The sequence below is a fragment of the Puntigrus tetrazona genome, chromosome 16 (assembly GCF_018831695.1).
Source record: "Puntigrus tetrazona isolate hp1 chromosome 16, ASM1883169v1, whole genome shotgun sequence".
NCBI lineage: Eukaryota > Metazoa > Chordata > Actinopteri > Cypriniformes > Cyprinidae > Puntigrus > Puntigrus tetrazona.
Genome location: NC_056714.1, coordinates 7,665,361 through 7,689,562, shown reverse-complemented (window position 1 = coordinate 7,689,562; position 24,202 = coordinate 7,665,361). Strand labels below are relative to the sequence as shown.

At 40.9% G+C, this 24,202-nt stretch overlaps 1 pseudogene; it reads right to left on the bottom strand.

Moving 5' to 3' along the window:
• The window catches only part of LOC122360796, an 87,634-nt pseudogene that overhangs the window by 38,000 nt on the left and 25,432 nt on the right, over nucleotides 1-24,202 (bottom strand).

Here is a 24,202-nt window from a genome sequence, read left to right as displayed (position 1 = left end):
GTCTAGGGGATGTGTTCTGATAAGAACAGGAAAGTTCTAGTGTTAGCGCCTCTTAAACCACCCTGTGATGAGCTGCTGAGTTTTAAGAAGACATGCGATTTCAGCTCATCTGTCTATATATGAAGTAATCTCTCCATCCCAGGTGAAAACCACTTTACCTCATTCTTACAGAGCATCTGACGCAACACGAGCACCTTCCAGCTACCTTACCAGCCGCTACAGAGATGAGCGAACACTCTCTGCTCTTGAAGCAGAAGTCACGAGAGATTGTCAATCTCTTGAAGAAAGAAGTGCAGAAGTGATCGTGAACTCGTGCTCCACCGCTTCCCGTAAGACAAATAGACGCATTAAAGCAACGACATGCAATTAAAAATACTTGCTGAGCATGTGGAAATGAAATAAAGACAAATAGTCCAATGATGGAAATCAAATTAGCACATAAAAAGAAATAACCGTCCTCTAGCACGTATACAAGCACACCTACATTTCTAATTAGCATTTAATTGTTATTTCTTTTCATTTAGGGGGAAAAAATCATCACTTTTTAATTTGAATGTAACAGAGCATAAACGTAACCTATACATCGGGGGACAAAATTACAACCTCAATTAACCCTCTGCAAATTAAAACTGCTTCTCCCAGCACTTCTCACAGCCGTCTGAGGGATTACGAGTGTCCTCAGCATCTGGGGCTCAGAGGGGGAACGCACGGCATTCTGGGTATTATTCTAGAATGATGGGATCGAATGAGTCGCCGCCTTTGAGCTCGAAATCAACCTTAATGATTCAGGAGACAATTTAGTACAATAATCACACTAAAACTCCTACTTATTTGTACACTATTCACTACAAAAAAAGTGAGATCACCTGAATGAAATGAATGTGGAACACAAAGTGAAAATTGAAGAAAAAGTTAAACACTGTGGTCCAAAAGAGACAGGCACACATAGATGCACTGAAATGGGTCCTACGGTTATAATTAGGCATTATAATTGCATTTAATGCAGCTTGTTCTCCCTGTCAGATGTATGTGCTGCTTAAAGCATTTGAGATATGCTTTCCTGAGTGCACAATTATATCTTACGTTTTATCTGATTTTAGCAATGTTTTTTGTTTGTTTGTTTGTTTGTTTTCCTCCCAAGCAAATAAAAAATTTAAATTTGTGTTTTTTCCCCTCCACCTGATGTTGGTGTGACGCTGCACCGCTTGTGTATGTGTAATGTTTCATCTGCTGCAGAATCTTAACAGTGCTGTCCAGTCAGTGGTCAGTGAGAGGATGAGGACGCACCTCCAGGTGTTCCAGGATGTAGGGTGGGTTGGTCATGCCCAAGCGCAGCATCGCTCCGTCCGGGATCTCCTTCACCAGCTCCCAGAGCAGAGAGGGCAGGTCCGTGCCGATGTCCCTGCCGTACGCGCCTGTGTCCTCGCTGGTCAGCCAGATCTCACACACACCCTCTGCAAGACAAGACCAGTCACGCTCATCAGACAAAGACACGCAATAAAGACAATTACATACCACAATTATTGAGTGGAAATGGCTTAAGATGTGAAAAAACAGACCTGAACAAGCAGGACAAGATCTGGGATGTTTCTGAGCTGTAAGTGTAGTAAAAAGCTCACTAGACTTATTCACAGGACTGTTCTTCAGAGGACAGGTGTCGTTCAGAACACAGATAGGAACCAGTTCAGTCTCAGATATGCTCTACAGCAGTATCTCAGCCTTCACGTGTTCTCCAGAGCCTCATCAATCTTACACGCTTTCTTGCACTGTGAGAGACTTCATAATGACTGCTTTGACCGAACATTATCACCCGGTTGAGAAGCTTTCAAGGTTCATCCCATCATTTCATGATCCCGAATCGAACCGAAGTGACATGATTAGTAAAGCCATAATGAGATTTAAGCGTGAAAAAGAGTTTGTGTCACGCTAATAATCGAAGTAGGTGTTGCGTCCAGATCAAGGCCATTATCAGTGGCTCTGATGGGTGTCCTTCCTTGGGTTATTAATATAGTGCCAGAAAAGGTGAAGAGAAGGTTAGTGCTTCCTGAACATCAGCTGATCATCATAAAGCCCTTGTCTCTCAGCAGCTAACAGATGATTCAGCATCGCTTTATTTAATCACAGCAGACCAAACCTCAGAAAATGATTGAACCGAGTCACAGGGTGTGGATCACGCTAAACCTGACAGGACTCAACTGTGATATCTCAGACATCAAAATCCAAAGATGGTGCTCTTCAGAGTCTGGCTAACTCTACTCAAGTGTTTACAGTGAAATCTGAGCTTGGAGCACAAAAGCATTAAGTAACAACACAGGTATATTTGTAGCAATAGCCAACAACACATTATATCTGTCAGAATTATCCATTTTTGTTTTATGACAAAAACAAGATATTAAGATCATGTTCCATGAAAATATTGTGTACATTCCATACTGTAACTATATTAAAACACCAATTTTAATTAGTAAAATGCATTGCTAAGGACTTCATTTGGACAAATATAAAGATTGTATCTTGACCAAATACCAGCTTTTTTTCAGCTTTTAGATGATGCACCAATCTCATTTTTTTACCCTCATGACTGGTTTGTGGTTATTGTATGGTGAGCCACATCACGTCTCTAGATCAAATGGCAGAGAACACGACCCAACTAGTCACCTAACACACTCCTAATGTTTAATGGCCACAGTGAATGTGCAATAACATTGATGCTTTAGCTGGGCCGGGTCATGGCACCACGGGACAATCTAATCACGCAACCCCACAAAACATACTACATTAACCCGGCGGGGTGGCGGCATCAGCATGTGGTGAAAACAGGATGAGCACACACCTCCCAGCGCTCTCCATCACCCAGACCCTGCCTGATGTCATCACATACGGGCCGCTCCTCTTTCCAGCAATAAAGAAAAGGCATGTGAGCGAGGCATGGAAGCGAAGCATGAGGATGTGTGTCGTTTCTGGAAACAGCTGCCCTGCCTTTCCTGCACTGAAGCTCAACTCAACCTCTCTGTTCGTCCAGCTGCGGAAAACCCAGGGTCAGGGTGATCACAGCGCTAGAACCAGGGTTTATCATCTTAACCTCAGGCTCTGAGAGGAAGAACACTTCAGAGAGGATCAGGTCATTAAACTGCACGATAGAGCGCTTCAGTAAATATGTCAGAGAAAATAAAGCTAAATTGTTAATCGGCTTTCACACAGACTTGTTTGAAGCTGAGCTTGGCCTGTAAATAATTAATGACTTGTAATGATCTTAAAGTGATGTTGTACGAACAGAGAGTAGTGATTTCATTCAGCTCAGAGTCTAAACGTTCAGTCCCACCTTAACCAAAAACCCCTGGCCCATTTACTGCTGACCCGCCTGGACGTTTGCTGTTTGCCATCATTAGTGCTTTGGTTAACCAGTGTTTCTCAGCCAACACTGCACATGATCAAACTCTTCCTAATCGATATCACTTAATAGAGACTGAAACAGACCTGAAACAGATGGGTCAGATAAGAGCCATATCTGAAAAGTGTGCTTTGTTGGTTTTTTAGTAATAATAAAAACATGGGAAAACCTCTTAAACATCTTATCTAGATGATCTAGACCAGACTAGACGGGCTGCGGTCCAGTTCTGTGACCCACTGGCGGTCTTTCTCCTGCAGCAATCATTATCATGCTTAGACAGCGGGCTGGGAGAATATTTGTCTGAATATTTACAGCAATAATGAGCTTTACCACATCATCCCTCTCCTACTCGCCGCTGTTTTTACATAATCAGCCCCAGTGTTGCTTGGCTCAATCTGCATGATAAACATCCGCTGACCGCAGGCCAGACTCTGCATTCACACACAGATTAGTTTAGTCTTCCTCGGCTCACCGTCTAAAAGACACTCACAAGGGCTCTTGTCTGATTTGGCGGGTCTGTAGTTATCGATGATGAAGCAGAGGCTCATAAAGAACACTACTGAAGCTACAATATGCCCCACAATTCTCAGACACAACACAGCAAACCTGAACTGATTCTGGACTCTGATCTAGCTTCAGTTTTAGGCAATTAATGAAGTAATTACTTGAAGAACAGAATATTATCAGTAATATCATAAATTATTATACAAACATTCTTTTTTAAAATATGTCAGGAAATGAGGCTGAAAAACACTGATCTTAAATGAGAAGAAACAATTTGTGTAGCAGAATTGGGTTCAGGTTGGTTGAAGAACAGACTGTAGGAACCCATTATGACTGTCATATCTTTAGCAATTCAGCAACGAGAACACTGAATCACAGGAAACGTGTGTCTTCAAGACGATACAGACGCTACTGTACACACACACACACACACACACACACACACACACACACACACACACACACAGAATAGCTGCAGCAGATGAACCTCCATCAGCATCTCCAGATCCCAGCACAACAAACCTGAAGGACGCCCCACAGGGCCGTACCATTCCATTTTCTCTGTTACAAGCCAATTCATTAGCAAAGAAATGCACTCTGGCCTGTAATTTGCATGAAAATTAGCCGTGATAATTGGCATAGGATTTTTTAAAAATCTGATCATGTATGTGTGTGGCGCAGCGCATGTCCTTTAAGCGTGTTTCTATTTCTTATTAGATGAAAGATCATATTAGACACTGATGGGATTTAACAGTGCAGCTAACAGGCAAGAACTTTATAACTCTTATAACAATAATCTGTTCACTTCACCCAAAAATGATCACTGTTATTCTCTTCTCGTTCATGTCACTCTTTCTGCAGTGAAATATAACAGATGACGGTTGAAAACACTGAGGTCCAAACTACAGCGGAGCCAACTGATCGTTCTTCTTTGTTTCTGTGATTCAGTAAAGAAAGAAGTTTACGCAGATTTGGTGTTAAACTGATGTGTTGATTATTTAGCAATGATTTAAAATGTTGCTCATCTGATCAAGAATCCCATAACTATTCATTAATACGCATTAAATAAATAAGCCACTATTAGTCATTTAAACAAAGGAAAACATGGAATAATAACAACAGAGCTGATCAGAGGCCCTTATAGTCAGTGTCTGCTAAAGATTCATGATGACCAAGCTCTATTGTGTTGATTCATCCCTGACCTTCAGCTCTTAAACACCTCAGACTCATTCAGCCTCGCCATCATCCAGTGCAGAGGACTCTTACTGTCTGGAGAAGATTTTACTAACAACCTCAGAACGCACCGAGATCCTGATCTGTGTTACCGTCACGCTCATGTTTTAAAGAAACTGTGAAACAAAAGCTGTGTTTTCTAGTTGTTGTCTGTGACTGAAGACAGGAATGGCCGGCCTGGTGTATGAGTCCCAGCAAAGAACTATGGGACATTTAATTCCCTCCATTTCCTCTGTAATTTACCATCACACAGCAGAGCAGGAAATTGAATTGTGAATCATTCTCACATGTGTCCAAGAGCAGCTGAATGACAATTCATACATTTCAAACGGACGAGACATTTAAGGAAATAGAATACAGGCATCACTTGTTTTGGACAAAACAACAGTCAGAGTTTGTAGAATCTGTTCAGTTCAGTTCTTATTAGAAATCAAACTGCCTGGTTTCTGAACTGTGCAGAGCTCTAGCTGAATAATTAAGCCTACTGTACTACTCTACTGTATTTTAATGTTGGTCATTACGTTATTAGCCAAATATTTTCTGAGGTGGTACTTGGTCTAAAGGAGATCCATTGGATTAGATTATATGTTAAGATATTCAACAAATATTCATAAAAATTTCAACTTGACTGTTCATACAGTTACAGTGTTATTAGGGATCAGCTGTTTATAGCCGTAATACCTAAATATCTGAACGTTGCATTACAAGCATTAAACAAACCATTTCAGTGAATTCAAGAGAATGCTGATATATCAGCCCCGTAACTGTGTGAATGTTCACTATATTCAGAGTAACCGCTGTGACATATTTCTGCTCTAAATTCTTCCTTTATTTAAATGTGGATTAACGTCTGTCTGATCATCTCTGCCTCTCTCTAGAAGCACACAAGACAAGCTCTGCATCTGGTGACTCGCTCTCAAGCTCTTCACATCAGAAGTTCAGCGCCTGAAAAAAAAAAGCGACTCACAAAAGCCTGGCCTCTTCCAACAGAGGTGAGAAATAAAAACCTAATAGGATTTCTCCCCGGCTTTGACAGAAAGAGAGAGAAAGATAATAACTGAGCCTCTTGCTTCAGCTGCTGCATGCAAAGCATTGTGGGAGCTGGCTCTCCTCCCAAAGCCAGAGGGAGAGATCGGGGTAAATTAGCTGCACCCTTGACTATTCACTACCTGGAGCCAGTTCTTTACTGAGCAGGCACAAAGCAGCAGCTGCCGAGTGCTGGGCTGGACAATGGGGCCTATTAGTGGGCTTTAAATGGAGGAGACAGGCCCCTCCACAAACCCTCCTGCGGGCCAGAGAAAGAGCGTGAGGGTGGGGTGAGATCCAGAAACAACCACTACTGACAGAAGTCAGTTATCAAAGAGAAAAACACACACTAAAACTGAAATAAAAGACATGGGAAGCCAGTCAACATAAGGTGTTTGGGGCTCATTCAATATGCATACTTTTTTGTTTGTTTGGTCAAGCAAGTGAAACTGCATCTAAATACTGAAATCTGTACCAACAGACCTTCTCAATATCACACATGATCTGACCAGGGGTGGGCCATATCTTATCGTTTCTCCCCACAATAAAAATGTCTTTCTGCAATAACAATGTTAAAATCTAATGTTAGTTGTGGACATATTTCTGAGTTTATTGCTCTGAGCCCAGTTTATTGCTAAGCGAGAAGCTCCTTCTACAATCTGGAACTGGTTTGGTCACCCAAAAAAAAAATCTGATAAGTAATAAACACATTTATACAAGCCTGTTTACAAACCTACTGTCCAACAAATAAATCCTTCATTGACATGCTTTTTCTCCAAATTAACTTTGTAGCAAAGTGTTTGAAATAACCAGTTAGCACTGCATACTTTTGTATTTTATTGTATTTTTTTTGGCAATCGTTTGTTCGTAGGTACAATTTCTCAAACGACGCTCCACGACGCAATTCATTTAGTAATAAATGGATACTTTGTCCACATTAGTGATTTCCTGGAGAGTCGTCAATAGTATTCGTTCAGTGAATCATGCGTGGAGTTTCTGTGCAAGAGCGCCCTCCAGTTTCCAGGATGAATTAAACATTACCTTTGTGCTCAGTAATGCTCACATCACCCTATTTTGGGTAAAAATAAAAAAGATAATCATGTTATCTAAAGAAACAGGATATCCTGATCATCACTGATAATTACCACAAATATGTTGATATATTTTTAAGCCCATATTACCCATCTCTAGTCTGCAGCACAGTTGATTTAATATGTGCTAGTTGGTATGAGAGTAAGTAGAATGCATAATTTACAGTAACACATGTTGCATAAAACTAAAGGAAACATCTGCAGTGATGTGAGAGAAAATGATCAAAACATGACGAGAGGTCAGTTCTTCGGCAGTCTGAAGATCTACTTAAAAAGACACTAAGAGTAAGACCTCGAGTGAAGAGAATCCACAGGATTCAGAAAACATGAACGCCTGATACCCAGGATCAAATTACTCAAGCTCTTCCAGGAAACGTCTCTGTCAAACTCACGAACACCACAGGCTCTGTGCACAAATACAGCATCCATAATTATTCAGGCTTCTGGCCGGACGCTCAGGCTACATCTGACCTTCAGAGGACTCTCACTCCCTCTGGCCCCTGTTTGTCTCTCGCTCGACTTCTGCCCACAGACGGAGAAAGGAAGCGTTCAGGGGCAAATGTCAGCAGTACCAGCAGAGAGAAGCTCAGGCCGAAGGAAAAGAGAAAGAAAGAGCGAAAGGTTTTAAGGGACAGAAGCGGAGAGGATGAATGAAGCGATCTGAGTGATTATCCAGAGAAAAGCCCTGTGCTTAAGAACAAGCCATTCTCTTCAAGAGCATTGCAGTGTCATTTCTCCCAGTTAATGCTAATGTGAGCGGAGAAAACCAGCAAGAACTTTCTAGAGCTCCTCATACAGTACAAACAGTGCAATCCTGCACGCTCTGTTTAAGTGGAAACTCCTTCAGCTTCCTTCCTGCTGAACAAAAAAAAAAAAAAAAAAAAGGAATACAAGAATACAGTCATCTGATAAATCACGACCCACAGAGAAATCTCTAATACACATCTGGGACCAGCACCGACGAGTTCTGAGCTTTAAGAGTACTACTATAAATATTTGGGATACACTTATGAAGGCTAATTGTTTGGTTTGTGTGAAGTCCCTGTGACGAATGATAAGAGGACCTTGTTTGAGTCCCTTTAGTAGTCTGGCTTATTTAATTACCTGTCACTTTATTCTTAGTGTTAATCTTCACGCATCAATATATTAATGCCCAGGGTTAGAGATGATGGCCATTTCTCAGCTGAAACTACAGGAAAATAAACACACAAACATTGAAGGCTGTTTGTCTGCATTGTTCACTTGAGTTCAGATAATCTCAAACTGCAGACAAATGCAAATGATTCCATACTAATTCCTTCAAAGACTTAAACCACTATAATTAAAAAGCTAATTTAAAACAACATCTGTGAAACCACCAATTATTGAGAAACCTTCAACATATCTCACAGTTTAATAGTAAAAATAGTAATAAAACATGGCACAAACTCTGTTCTATTTTGAAGAAGAACATTTCTCTATATATCACAAACTAACTGCAGATGAGCCACAGCTCATTATACACACTAATGCACCACCAGTCTTCAGACACATTATCATTATTAACACCAAGTAAAGTGTTTCCTGAGAAGTTCAGCTATTCCTTCGTTCTTTAATCCAAGGATTCCCAGGCTCTTCTGTCCATCATACTGTGAGCTCAATATTTCTGTCAATGAACAACACATCCAGTTGTGGATGATCTCTTACAGATGAAGATGCTCAGTTCAATTTGGAGGGCAGGAAGAAGATGCTCTTTTTCGTGGATGAGGTCTGACAGATGTGTCTTGAGGGCAGGCGAAGCTCTTTGCCAGTGTCTTGAGAAGGCGGCGTTTTGGCAGCGTGATGAGACTATAAATGCAAATGAGCTCTGATTAAAGTCATTGATGTGTTAATGTTTAATATTAGCTGTCAAAGAGCTCGTCCCTGGCCACGCTTTACCCAGAAGCCTTCACACGAGCCGCCCATCTAATGAGAGATAACAGAGGCCTGTTTTTAAAGCGCTGACCTCATTTCTGCAGTTTAATGTTATCTGACTTCATAAGACGGTTTATTCAATCACTTCATTCGTTAGTCAGTCGCCCTTTATGACATTAACACACATTACACACTTTGACCTCACGTGATGCGTCTGGATCTATTTGTTCATTCTGAGGAGTGTGAACTTCAGCATTGGTGTTTCTCGTCTCTTTTGTCTCTTCTGTGAGCTCCCTCATGTTCTGTCACAATCTTCAGACTCTCTGCGTCATGTCACTATTTGGCTGTTGTTGCAGTCATCAGAACACCGAGAGAACTTCAAAGGTGAAAAATATGTCGCTCCGCTAAATTATCGATCGGGGCACACGCATGTGGACCTCTCCACACGTTGAGATGTTTTCTCCTCAGTGTACTACGCAAATAGGTTTGAATGGAAGGTGTTGGAGCATGAAGACAACAGACCTGTCTGTGAAAGCTTGATGCGGTCGTCTCGTGCTAAAGGCCGTCTGCAGGACCCCTGCAGCTTCAATCAGCCCTCTCTTCAGCCGTCAATACCAGCCTCGCTCCACGCCTCTCCAGCTCCTGCTAGTCTGAAATACTGCATGATGGGAAAGGGCCGTTTAAACAGGACAAATAGCCATTGAAATTAAAGTTGGCAAATGGATTAATGGTGGAATGGGGTTCTTGGCGTAAGTTGTGAGCATAATGCGCTTTCTGAAGCGATCAGATTTTAATGAGCTCCTCACTTCAAACACACTGTGATGAAGAGACAATCTCTCATCCTCACCATCCTCACTCTGTCTGTGATGAACACTGAAGTGGCGCTACAGGCCGTGGCTCAGATTATTACCATCTTGCTGATCTCCAACAGCAGGCAGAACATACGTAAATGCTCCAGTCAACATCGATCACACCTGCACAAGATCACTTACATCCTGCTTCATCTGGGGCTTCATTTCTAAAAGTCTGTAGATTTCATCCTAAATGTGTATGTAGGCAAAAGCTAGAATTTACATTACGCATAAAGTTTCTAGATTTATAAAACCATGCCAGAATATGCACAAAAATCTCTTAGAAATCCCAGTCAGGTGAATACTGTGTGTTCATGCATCTCCACCCCAACGACTCCCAGAAATAACCATATATGGAACTTCCTATGCCTAGTTTTACTACGCACAGCCCCATCTGCATGTAATTTCCATGCATATTCCCATCCACATATATTCAACATTATCAAATATACAAGACATCAAGGAAATATATCAAGTCAAGTGGCTTTTTATTGTCATTTCAACTACATATAGCTTTGCAGTACCTAGTGAAATGAGATGTTTCTCCAGGACCTGGTGCTACATAAAGCCACATCACTATACAAGACAAAAAAACTCACATACTGAGCTAAGACAGTGTCTTCTTAGCCACATAAAGTGCAAAACTCTAAATATATGGAGTCGAAATGCTATTTGTCATCTGAACAAACAATTTTACACTGAACAATTTATGTTATTATTAAAATAATATTACTTTACATTTTACTGGGTTTATGCTTCTGCTATTGTCATATTGTCATTAGCTCTCATGTGGATCAGAGTTCATATTTTTACTGATATAACATTGAGAATCGTGTGCTGAGGTACTGTATGCATGCATCAAAAAGCAACTTGGTTAAAACATTAGTCCAGTAGCATAAACATGACAAAAGTCTAGAAAACTTTTTAAGTTTAACCGGCTTCAGCAATTTTAAACCTTTCAGTTACTTTATATTTAATAATAATAAAAAAAACCTTTTGGCTTTGACAGATCTTTTAACACTCAGCAGACTGACTTCTACTAATTAGATGAACTAAAACTCTAAAACTGTTGGTTGATAGTTGAGTTAACAAGTTGGGTGTTATATGTTGCCTTACTGTGAGGTCAGCTTTTTTCTTTTCTTTTTACAGCAGCATGTAATGAATCTTCGAGCTGCAGCTGACCAGGGCTTCTAGCACAATAACCAGAGCAGAATACTGCATGCATGAACACTAGCATACAGGACAGCAAGTCTCAGTGGTTTCAGGCCTCAGTAAGTGGACAGCAGACGGAGAGCACACCCTCATCTCCCAATCAAAGCCGCCCGTGCTCAGCGAGCTGACATCTGTGGCGGCGGCCAGTCAAGCGAACATCTTTCTCCAGACTTCAAGTGACATTTGCCGCAGCTGGAGAGAAGATGAAATGTCAGAGAGCTCCCAACACTCCCTGAAGATGACATCGAGGACATGCCCCGACCTGCTCTCGGGAACCGCTCCAGAACCAGAGCTGCTTTTTCATTGGGTCCAGTGCCTCTCTCAGTAGATGCACAGAACTAAATAAACACATAAAGCCTGTCTGAATGCCAAATTTCATTCTCACTGCTGACCTCTGAACAGCCCTGCAGGAGCAGAATGTTTGCATGATATGAAATTACTCTTGATTTAAACTTGTTTACCTGTCGATGTCTGGCTCAAATAATATAGTTGACCCTAATCTCTGGAGGTAACATCTGCTTTTCTCTTTATCTACTTGTGTGTTTGAATGAGAATGGATGTCGTCCAGCCATTGCCATGGACAGCAGATGAAGGAGATGTACAATCATCAGTCAGGTCAAAGGTCGAAGCACAAACGTCCATGTCAGTTAAATCAAGAGAAAGCTACTTCTGTTCAGTAACAGTAACGACTGAAGGTCAGCAGACATGTGGTTCACATCAGGAGTCCTCCCGCACCAAGTGAAGGCTAAAACACCATCAACCAAGTTACAAACCTTGTGAGAAATGATGCAGTCACTGCATCAACAGTGATATTGTCTCTCAAGGTATTGATTCATTTCCACTTAATGCCTTCAAGCCCAAACACTGATTCACTGGTGCTTCCATCAGGCCGTGACCTGCGCTTGCGTGCATTCACCCAGCGTCAGGACGCAGTAAACACACACCAGTGAATGAGGGCTTCTCTAAGCCAAGGCCAGGTCCTGCTCGCCTCGCTCTTCCCTTTTCATTCAGAGGACTGCAGTCTTGGAGAGTCTTTTCATCACCAGACTGCAGTGGTGCTTTGTGAAAGACTACAGGAAAACTGCCCGGGACAAAAAGCTGATAACACAATGAATGGACCCCTTAATTTACCCACAAATATCACAGTTCCTTTTCTGTTTAAGTTGTTGTAATGGCAAACTCCAGAGGACAGAGCTAAACACTGAGGAATGAGGACAGACCCATATCATCACCTGAAGAGTGACGTCTAACACCTGTTGCCATGAGCTACTTAAAGAAAGATGTTTCAGATGTTTTAAATTGAGACATAGTCAACATCAGACTCAACAAAATGCTGAATGGACAAGTCATGATCATTATTTATATATTAATTCTGAAGTGTCCCTATTATAGTTTATTTTTAAAAAATGACCTTTCATGCACATCCTGAAAAGTGCACTGCATATAAAAGAGGAGTTTACTGTTTAGAATGATGTCAAAATGAAACATATTTTGCATATTGCCTGCTCACGTATAGGTCTGAATGAAAACTAGGTGATGCTGTTGGAGCCGTGAAATATTTATTTCCAGGGTGGTGCTGTACACAAAGAGGGCACTGCGCTCACAAACACTGCTTTATCAGACATTACAAATCAACATCAGACCATTTACCGCTGATTAGAGTCACGCAAAGGAGGGCTTTGGAAAAATTAATCGTTGAACAAATCGTTTAGGAGTCGCTGAGCAAAAAAGAAAAAAAAAAAAAGTCTGACGTCTCTATGATATCCAGCACTATTTACTATAGCAGACAGGCCACGGACAGAGAAAAACACAATCACCTCAGACATCATTCCTCTCTGAAAAGAAAGGCACACTTTGTCTTGCAATCAATGATCTCATATCAATGGTCCAATAATTGCTTTAATAATAGTCAACTGATTTATTTATTTAATTGCCTTTATTGGTGTTTTACCCCCTTTTAGCTTTAACAACAAGTGAATTTTACAAGAAAAATCAGCTTTCTTTCCAATTAAGCAGACCAAAAGCAATTTTAGTCCTAGATCGGCAGTGAGGCTGGTAATTGATTACGAGCATAAACAGAGTCTCATTCTGCAGGGTTCCTCATACATCTCATTCACAGCTCCATGTTCTTCTCTTCCTGAACAACACTACAAGTTCATCAGAGTGTTTCTACAGTATTTTCAAAGCTGACAATTTGAAAGGATCTCACAGGCGTCTAGAGAATCCTCGAGGGGCCTCGGATCACGAATCCAGAGACATGTAGAGAGAAGTAAACAACACAGAGCTGTCACACATCAATGTCACACGAGACCCTCAGCGCAGACACACAGAGATGTTGTTTGCTGAGGATTCGGGGTGGTTTCCTGATGGAGCCAAACACATCGGGTCTTCAGGGCTCCGGCCGCGAGGAGACGGCTCTCACCACACACAGGCTGTGTTTCCAGGCCAAACCAAAGGCTTACGGATCTCACACACACACCTCTGAAGAGCATGTTCATGATCTGCTGAGGGGTTAGTGTACTAGATAGAGGTGAAAGGTGACATTGAGCTAAAGGATAGTTTGAGGTGCCTATGATTCTCCGTCTTAATGTAAATGTATGTGACTCTAGATGAAACTTTGAGCAGTTTTCTGAGGCTTATGAACACACTTGACCACGTCTCAGGACCGTCCACGACTATCACAATCACATCAGCAGATCTCACAACAGAGAAACTGGTGGTTAACAGGCCGTGAAGAATTCATAAATAAAACCTTTAAAAACATTATCTGTGCATTTTAAATATGAAATAGCTTTGCTCAGAAATGTATGATAAACATTGTGCTCTTTGTTTTCTCTTCGTTTTCTCTTTACACACAGCTTGGGTCCTAAAATCACATACATCCTGCTGAATCTGAAAAACATTCACAATTAAACTACATAAAGAGGGTCATAATTTTTTTTAAAACAATAAACTTTTCTTTTTAAACAAAAATAAGCTGAATACACACATGGAGCAGTTCAAAAGTTTACACAACTTACTGGATACTGTGTGCACTTACATTAACTAATAGAATTAAGAAATAAAGAAGCAAAGAAAGAAGTTTACACAGAAAACAAACCATTGTGTTATAAGTTTTCTCACCTAATGTAGTGGGTCATTGAGTATTAGGGTACATTTACTGCTTTTAAGAATCAAGCAATGTAAATCTTTGAACAGCTTGAATAATGGTCTCATATAGGAAATGCCTGAATCACATTTGATTTAAATTCACTCAAACACCCATGAGTGATGAATGTAATCATCCTAGAACCTGTTTGCTCATGAGGTCGGCCCTGGCTCCTTCATGGCTCCTAGAGGAGGTTCAATCTGCTGGCCTCTCCTGCTTTTCTACAGTCTCTCTATCAGTTCAGGATTATTCAGTCACACACACACACACACACACACGGTTGTCAAACAGACTCACAGAACACAAATCACACAGACACATAAACAACCATAATCAATTAGTGAGTATTTCCAATCAGTCACAGCTCGTGTCAAACCGACACGATAAAGCAGCGTTAAACAACAGTGTGTGTGTGTGTGTGTGTGTGTGAAGTCAAAGATCTCACACTTCAAAGCTTTTGCTCTGAACCACTGCCCAGTCAACATTTCATTAACTATGGATCTCATTAACATGCATTTGCATTAAACTCTGTATGTACAGCATTTCATTTGAACAAAACATACAAACATACTCATACAGACACGCCATCAACATATTAATCAAGCTCCAGCTTACCAAGATCATCCATTAACAGACTCTCCAGCTTCAAGTTTATTATTAGTATTATTGCTGTTCATTATTTATTATGGATTATCTTTGAGATGAAGTGCACAAATGCAGACATGAAGGAGAAGATCGTGGAAGAATAAAAGCCATCATCATTTACTTGCATTTACTTACATTTGCTTATGTCTCTTCGCAACAATATAAGTTTATTTCTTCTGCGGTGCATGAGAGGAGAAGATGAACAGAACGTTGAAGCTGCTCACAGACAGACAGCCCATGCGTATGAATATATAAACCAAACAGTTATTAACCACAGTCTTTTGATTGAGGCACCAACTCAAACCTCAACATGAGGAGAACACATGACAGAACTTCATCTGTGAGTCTGATCACAGCGTCATCCAGAGACAGACCGACGCACATCCTGCACACTTCTCACATACAAACACACACACTGATTTCCCATTTGTGTGTGTGTGTGTGTGTGTGTGTGTGTGTGTGTGTGTGTGTGCAACCGCTGATCAGTATTTAATATGTATGATACTACTTTAACTTACTGCATTACCATGTACTACTTGCCACGATAAATAAATTAATAAATCTGTCACTACAGATTACATTCTTGTTTAACGCATATCTTACTGAATACGACAAAAACAAGACTGACAGCGTAAGAGAGCAGACGTACAGAACTGAGAAATGAGTTGAAGGTGGAGATGAGTTCACACAGAAGAAGTGTGTCCCACCGAGAGAGAGAGAGAGAGAGAGAGAGAGAGAGAGAGAGAGAGAGAGAGAGAGAGAGAGAGAGAGAGAGACAGAGAGAGAGACAGAGAGAGAGACAGAGAGAGACAGAGAGAGAGAGAGAGAGAGAGAGAGAGAGAGAGAGAGAGAGAGAGAGAGAGAGAGAGAGAGAGAGAGAGAGAGAGAGAGAGAGAGAGAGAGAGAGAGAGAGACAGAGAGAGAGACAGAGAGAGAGAGAGAGAGAGAGAGAGACAGAGAGAGAGACAGAGAGAGAGAGAGAGAGAGAGAGAGAGAGAGAGAGAGAGAGAGAGAGAGAGAGAGAGAGAGAGAGAGAGAGAGAGAGAGAGAGAGAGAGAGAGAGAGAGAGAGAGAGAGAGAGAGAGAGAGAGAGAGAGAGAGAGAGAGAGAGAGACAGAGAGAGAGAGAGAGAGAGAGAGAGAGACAGAGAGACAGAGAGAGAGAGAGAGAGAGAGAGAGAGAGAGAGAGAGAGAGAGAGAGAGAGAGAGAGAGAGAGAGAGAGAGAGAGAGAGAGAGAGAGAGAGAGAGAGAGAGAGAGAGAGAGAGAGAGAGAGAGAGAGAGAGAGAGAGAGAGAGAGAGAGAGAGAGAGAGAGAGAGAGACAGAGAGAGAGACAGAGAGAGAGACAGAGAGAGAGAAGTCAGTGTGAGGCACTGCTGACCCCTGCTGGAGGACAGAGGAAGACTCCTACCCCCCACAACAGCTCCTAAAGCGCACACACACACACACACACACACTCTGTACAATCTATTCAAGCAAATCATCTGTGTGTTTGCATCACGTCACTCTCACAGGTTTACAGGATGACACTGGAGTTCAGATCCTGATCTGAGCTGTTTACTGTAGAACTGAATCCACACTAAACTGACTGGAGACAGAAGAGTTTGTGTCTTCTCATCACTGTCAAGCTGCTCAGAAACAAGCTTCAGAAATAAAGGTGGCCCTTCACAAACTGCAGCATGCCCCGAGGTCACCTGTGCTGTTGACCTCTGACCTCACAGACACATAATTAAAAGATCGTGCTGTGCCTTCAAGCAAAAGCAGCTGAAATGTGAGCACACAGGGGCCAGGGCGGTGCTCAGGATCCTTCACACAAATACAGAGGAAGAGACACAAGATAACTTTTCCAGCTGAGGGACATTTTTTTTCTCTAATTTATCCAATTGGCACACAATTATAACCCTACACCACAGTTACTGATCCGCACTTGACACCGATTTGATTTTTTAGAATAAAACTCATTTAGTTAGGTAAGAGAACAGACAATTAAAACTGAATGTGTGAGCATCAAACAAATGACAGTCGAGCAGAGATCAGATTTAATTTATCAGAGATCAGATTTAATTTTGATCAGTTGAGCTGACCGACAAGAAGAGAAAGTGGAAAAGACAAGACAATGATGGAAGAGTTTCAATCAAAATGCAAAAGCACCTGTTAAAATATCTCTATGTCTATTTTAACTTTGTGTAAGTTATTTGTTACTTTATATTAGGCATATAGCATGTTGTAATTTTATTTGTTAATAAAAGTTCTGTGCTCTACGTCGTATTTTGTTGTTGCTTGAATTTAATTCAAACAATTGATGTTGAATTTCTGCTAATGTAAAAGTGAAAGTAAAACCCAAGCGGTTCTTACAGGCTATTTAAAAAGTGAGACGGAAAACCTAAACAACCCTCTTCTGGTGTTGTCACACGTCGATTAAACTGTGAGAAATTTCCTCACCATCACAACCCTAGTCATTAACATTAAACAAATTCATTTAGGGACATGTTTTTGTCAAATCTCAAGATTGGAGATTGTTAATCATTTTGGTGCTGCTTTCACCCTAAATCCTGGTTCATTCCTGACCCTTGTCCCTGGTTTCAGGATCATCATGTGCTGCATCACAACCCAGTGTTGTTCTGCCCGTCATGTCCTGTCTTCGCTCCATGATCCAATAGAATTAGAGATAAAATAGCAAATGCAACAACAAAAGAGCGTTATAGATCTCTCTGAATAACAGCAGCAGCTAAATAACAGTAAGTGAAACAGAAGACACGGTTGACTCAAACCTAAAGTTCTCAACAGAGAGGCAGAGCAGGTGGCTTCACCTGCAGCACACACTCGAGCACCACCTGGACCAGAGATTACCACAACATCCACAATCACCTGCTGCGAGACAAGCGCTCCATTCACACACAACTCACAAAACACTAACACACAGACTCACTCCTGGGACGAGAGAAGAACAATCAGAATCAGAACTAGACGTGCTGCCAAGAACACTGAGAACCTACAGAGTACAGAGATAAAGCACAAGTAATGAATATGGAAATACATATATTTATTGCCAGGTATGTTTACACATTCAAGGAATTCGTTTTGATGACAGAAGCTTCAAGGAGCAGGACATAATAATAAAAAAGAAGACTATTTCTATCGTCCACTTTAGACATTCTACTAACAGTCAGTAACTACTTATATAACTACTACATAACTACATATGTAACTACTGTAACTACATGTTAACTAGCAGTCATTGGAGTATTAGTAGACCGTCTGCTTAATATCTTCTAAAACTTTATTTTTGATAAGTTCACTACATACTACATACTGACTATCAGAAACTTATTTTACTAACGAACTACTAAATAAGTGTCAAAATAATAAATAGTGCTGTGTGCTACGTTTATTGTCGTGAGCTGGAAAGTGTTCTGGTGCTCCGAGCTCTGCAGCGTTGACCAGACAGCTTCCTCTCTACTCTACTACACACTGAAACAAGAGCTTGGCCCAACACATCAGCACTCAGGAGCTCGAACCATACAGCAGCAGCTGAGACAGAACCGGACCATCCGTCTTTCTCCAGCTCTAATGAAAACATGCTCCTGTGCGCTCATCCTCACAGAAACCAGGCTCAGGCTGTGATTGCCTGCCAGCGCATGTTCTGAGCCACCGAGTAGAACGCACCGAGGGACACCAGAGTGCCCCGGAGTACTGATCAGAGTGTGCACTACTCAGTGTTCTCCATTCTGGAGTGTAATTGAACACTGGAGGGAGGCGTGTTCTTCCTTGTTTTGTTCTTGTGTTGCAGAGGTCCATCACAGCGGCCCCTTGGTTCATATCAGGACTCACATCAAGATTCAAGATGTCACAAAGCATCACAGCATAACTAGAGCTCGACTGAAAGTCTTCTGTGTGACCGCAGCTCTTCGGGCCTGCTTCTGCTGAGCACACACACAAGTGCTGTGAAAGCATGGGTCACTATCAGCCTTCGCCGGAGAGAGTCTGAAGACCCAGTCTGGTTCACAGCATCATAACAGAAGCTGAGATGTCTCCTGTGTGCAGCACAATGTTCTTACACTAATGCTGAATAGTACACTGCAACATTACACCTATGGAAATTCCTCATAAAAAACAAATATCGACATGCATGAGTGTCTATGTATTGTGTATATTTGCACATTTGTATTGTTTGGGTTTGTGTGTGTGTGTGTGTGTGTGTGTGTGTGTGTTTGTGGGTCCTAATCTTAGACAGGGTTAAACAATCTCAGGCTGAAGTTCACAAACAGAGCTATGCTGGAGTTACATGAATGCGGTCAGCGCTAATGAGATTTGCTCTCAAATATTTACTGACTGGCCCACCGAGAGCCCTCGGCTCACCTCTGCCACAGATGTGCTGCTACATACACACTTACAGGTATGTTTGTGTCTAATTATGACTCTTCTGCACATATAGGTGCTCCTCAGATTCAGCACTCAACAGTGTCCTGAACAGCAGATGAAGACTGTTGGGTTTGAACAGCAACCAGAACTACTCGATGCACTACTGTGTGTGTGTTTGTGGTTATAAGATGATGAAGATTCTACACCGGTTCTGTATTTTCTGGACACTCCTGTGATCTTGAGTACAACTGACTGCATATCAACTAAAACATCAGGACATCAAACATAAAGAAAGGCAAAGTTAGTGAGGAGAACAGGTCTTTAGCATTCAGTCAGACATGTGATGGCCAGTGTAAAACACAGAACATCTGGAGGTGTGTAGAGCCCAGATGAAGAGTAAACACAGCTGACCCCAGTCTGGATCTCACTAGTCTTACATCCACAGAGGAGCTCTACAGCACTCGTACTGCTCGTCCTGGACTCAGTGGAGCTCATGGAGAGCTCAAGCAGGACTAACAGTGATCTACTCAAACCCTACCCTAACCAGCAGCCGCTCCAGATACACTCACTCTCCAGATGCCAGTCACTCTCACTCACTCTCCAGAGCTCCAGATGCTCTCACTCTGAATGAGGACCTCCTGAAGACCTGATTCCCAGTCTCACAATCCTCCTGAGCTCATTCAGCACCATGTGGTTCCAGTCAGATCAAAGCATATATATATGGGATTATCTTTTATCTTTAATTCTGAGACCTCACCCTTCTTCTCATGCAGAGATATGTTGTGTTCTACCACCAATGAAACAGAACAATGTTTTTTTGTTTGTTTGTTTGTTTTTTACAAAAATACTTCTAGTTTTAAAATTCTAACCTAAATAACTGACTTCCAGTAACAGCCGTATGCACCTCCCTAAGAGCGCGTCTTGCAGATATATCTGATTTATACGGCATAATAATTTTCATTTTTGGGTGAACTGTTCCTTTAAGGTTTGAACTGCATCTGCCTGTGGGATTTATTATTATTATTATCATCATTATTATTATTGTTTTTTTTATTTTAAAAAAAGTTTAGAATTCCCACACAGGAAAGACCTGGAGTTGTTTCAAAACAAGGGAAATATACTGGCATTGGCTATCGGCCAAAATAATTTAAAAATAATATTATGCATTCCTAGATCAAACTCGTACTTAATTTGGCCTTCTAGATGTCTGACTGGCTTACAAACGACCATGAATAAAGAAGAATCACTAAATAAATGATACTGTCTTTAAGTGCCATATCAGTGGACAAGGCTGTTTCACATTCTGTCAATATGTTCGTCTTAGCTTGAGCTTCCCGCCTCAATCAATACTCCTGCAAATATCACCTTGAAAGAGAGGACTGCAAGAGCAGCAAATATCATTAAGACCAGGAAGATCGAACTCAGTCGAACGCTAACGTCCACCGTACCATATGTTCACTACTAAGGGAGGAACTAGAGAGTCCATTCACAGACAATGACCACAAAACAACATCAGCTGATTAAGAAATCTGATGTAGATCATGAATAAAAGTCAGAAGGAATGGAGAACACAAATCTAGTTGAATCGTTCTAGCCCATCCGGCATTGGACTCGAGTCTGTTTCTGAGATTCAGCGCAAGTACAGATACGGTTTATGTCAAGAAAAATCAAAGGAAGCATGAGTCTAATATAATTTTTCAAAGAATTAAGAACTGATTTAGTTTCCAAAGGAGCAGAGGAAAAACACCCCCTTTAATATTTATAACACGTCACATGAGAAAGAGTGCTGTTTTTACAGAATATCAGCATGACTGCAAATACGATATTGATTTTACTGATATTAATATTAACTGACTCATGTCTTAAAGCCAGTATGGTCTTTTTTACTGCTTGCCATAAGTAATTTTAAATGCCACAAAAAGCGCATCTCAGAGCTACACAATGATTCTTTACTGAACGAAATAAACCTGTCTGCTGAGATAAACACTGATCAGACTGAGATCTGAATCCTCAGAATATCAGTCATTCCCTTACATTATTCAGACCCGCTGCACTAAAACACCTCACACTCTGATGTATTCATGCTTGAGATTTGAATAAAGTCATAAAAATTGACTCAGTGCAAATGAAATAAACCTCTATTTGGAGACAGGGCTAAGCATTAGCATTCGGCGCTGGTTCAGGAGATTTAGAAGACATGGAGGCATGCACAGTACGATGCACGGGAACAGACACATTTAGGAGATTATTAACATCATCACGAGTAGGTCTGATGTTCTATTAGAGTAATGAGACCACACAAGTGTCCTGCTCCAGTGACAAACATCTACAGGCTTCTGCTCACAGACTTAATACAGAGCACCTACGTATGAATATCCTTCAATATTCCATTAATATTACTTTTATATTTTAATCACATTTGTAAGGTCCACAAATTGGCCCAAGGAAGGCGTCCGATGGTGAATGAAGGTTTCTGCACGTTCTGTCTCTTCAGCGCATTATTTTATTCAATTTTATGTTTAACTTGAATCTGACTCCATTTTATTGATTGATCTGACTCAATTTTATTATGACATCAAATTTTAGGTTCAATTACTAGTAGGTTATTTGTCTATTTCTAATTAGTATTTTAATATTTGGTTATTCTAGTTAACTGGTTCACTCGGGTGTAACAAGGATACATCGTAATTAGTCAATAATTAAAGAGTGAAACAGCATAACACCAAATGTAACAATTTATTAACAGTCAAGTAAATCTGTATTATGCCAATTAAAACACAACATATTTAGAGGGCATACAAATTAAAATATCTATGAATTCTTCAACTTAACTGTTATCGTTAAGTTTACTTCTGTAGAAATAAGACCTTTGTCGCACCGAGACATTTAAAATGATACTAGACATGACTGTTAGTTCACTCACAAGCTGAGTGGAAGGAAAGACGGTGGAGGGGTTTTAGAGAGAACTAAATGTGAAGGTAGTTTCCTACACCTCCACTCTGTGGGGTGTCTTGAAGATTTCTGTATGTTTGCATTGTTTGTTTAACAGGAAATCAAAGTATCTGAGGTATCCTTACACTTTCTAATTGACTTGAAACAGATTGTAAAGAGAGAGCATCAGAGTTTAACATGCAGTGATGTACACACTTGTTGATCACATGGCTCTGTGATGAATGCATGAGCACAAGCACACACACACACACACACACACACACACACTCTCAGCCTCTCTCTCACACACTGATGAAATATAGTGGACATGTGGAGCAGAAGTGCTGCTGCTGTGAGAGAAAGAGGAACACACACACACACACACACACACCTTCACTGTTATTGCTCAACTCAACTCAACTCACGGTCAAACAGCTCACACTTCCTCTGTTCTCTCTGTCGTGAGTCAGGAGAGTCAACTGCTGATATGCTAAATGACCAGATTTTTAACCTGATTTTAGCTGATTAGTCAATTAATACTTAAACTTGCCAACAAATATGATAAATAATAATAAACAAATAAAATCAGTGTGTGTTGCTGAGAGTCTTCAAATGTGTTGTTCATTCACCTGCTTGAGTACACATCTATATAAACGAACAGCTGAAGCTCCTCATCCTAAGCTGGGATGTTCCCGTGATAACAAACGCAGTACGATGATGTGCAGCAGAAGATTTGTCACGAAAAAAATGGTTTATACATATTAGTATGTTATACAACACGAGACTGAGAGTGACTCCACGCTGTTTAGTGTCGCAGCAGAGAGCTTCCTTCAGCAGATGAAAACTTCTGCACTCAGATGCACTAAATAGTCTTGCAGCAAAGCTCCAGCAAAAGTAATTATCATGAATGTGTCTGAGGAAAACAATAAGAAGATATTTTAATTATTTATTCATAATTCATATTTTCTGAGTCCGTGTCGCAAAGATGAATTTCCTGACTCTCCATCTCCTCAAAGATGTGCCTTTAGAGAGAACTTAAACACCCCACATGTAATAATCTAGAACACAGTCTATCACTTGATGGCTGCTCTGTTAATTCTTCTTCATCAGTTAGGAACCTAGGTGTGCGGTTTGACAGCAATCTTTCCTTTGAACAACATGTTTCTAGCATCTGTAAAACTGCGTTCTTCCATCTCAAAAATATCTAAATTACGACCTATGCTCTCGACGTCAAATGCAGAAATATTAATTCATGCGTTTATGACCTCGAGGTTAGATTATTGTAATGCTTTATTGGGTGGTTGTTCTGCACACTTGATAAACAAACTTCATCTAGTCCAAAACGCAGCAGCCAGAGTCCTTACTAGAACTAGGAAGTATGATCATATTAGCCCGGTTCTGTCAACACTGCACTGGCTCCCTATCAAACATCGGATAGATTTTAAAATCTTATTAATTACCTATAAAGCCCTGAATGGTTTAGCTCCTCAATACTTGAGCGAGCTCTTATCACATTATAGTCCTGCACGTCCGCTGCGTTCTCAAAACTCTGGCCGTTTGATAATACCTAGAATATCAAAATCGACTGCGGGCGCCAGATCCTTTTCCTATTTAGCGCCCGAACTCTGGAACAATCTCCCTAACTCTGTTCAGGAAGCAGACACACTCTGCCAGTTTAAATCTAGAAGAATTTTTTTAACCTCACTTAACCACACACAACACACTAATACACTTCTATTATTTAAATCTGTTAAAGGATTGTTAGGCTGCATTAATTAGATCAGCCAGAACCGGAAACACTTCCCATAACACACAATGTACTCATCACATAGTGAAAAGAAGGGCATCTACGCTAATATTAGTCTGTTTCTTAGTTCTTAGTTTCTAGAGGGTTTTTTTTCTCCATTCGGTCACG